Genomic DNA, 797 nt, shown 5'->3' on the forward strand with positions numbered 1-797 from the left:
AAAAAAAAAAAAAAGAAAGAAAGAAAGAAAGAAAGAAAAGAAAAAGAAAAAACAACAACAGTAAGATATAAGTAATGTATATTCAAGGGCTAGAGAGATCGGGGATTCAGAGAACATACTGCTCTTGCTGAGTTTCATTCCTAGCACCCATATTGAACAGCTCATAACTTCCTGGAACTACTACTCCAAGGGGTCCTATGCCTTCTTCTAGATTCCATGGTCACACATTGGCACACAAACAGAGAGAGAGAAAGACAGAGAGATAGAGAGTTGGAGCTAGAGACAGACATAGGCTAGAGGATGCTTTCATGCACTGTGTATTCAGATGTTGATGATTGTGCCCAGACATCTGCTTACAGCCTGGACAATGGTATAGTCAAACATCTGTGGTGTCATTGTTGTGTGAAAACTGTTTTTCATCACTTCTCATTGATTAGTTAAGACCAGACTACCAATTAGTTGGGCAGAACAGAATAGGGCTGGGCTTCTGATCCTAGTCAGGGGTTGGAGGGTCACAGCTGAGAGAGAAGGTATGGGGAGACCATGTGGAGGGACCAGGAGGAGTCTTGATGAGGACACATATAGATCAGAACAAGCCAGGGTGAGACTCAAATGATAAGTAAAAGACCATGTTGCTGAGAAATAGACATCCTTAGAGGTTAGAATAGCCCATAACCAAATCACAAGCCGGGCGGTGGTGGCGCACGCCTTTAATCCCAGCACTTGGGAGGCAGGCGGATTTCTGAGTTCGAGGCCAGCCTGGTCTACAAAGTGAGTTCCAGGACAGCCAAGGCTAC

This window comes from Mastomys coucha, unplaced genomic scaffold, assembly GCF_008632895.1.
Source record: "Mastomys coucha isolate ucsf_1 unplaced genomic scaffold, UCSF_Mcou_1 pScaffold21, whole genome shotgun sequence".
NCBI classification, from domain to species: Eukaryota; Metazoa; Chordata; class Mammalia; order Rodentia; family Muridae; genus Mastomys; species Mastomys coucha.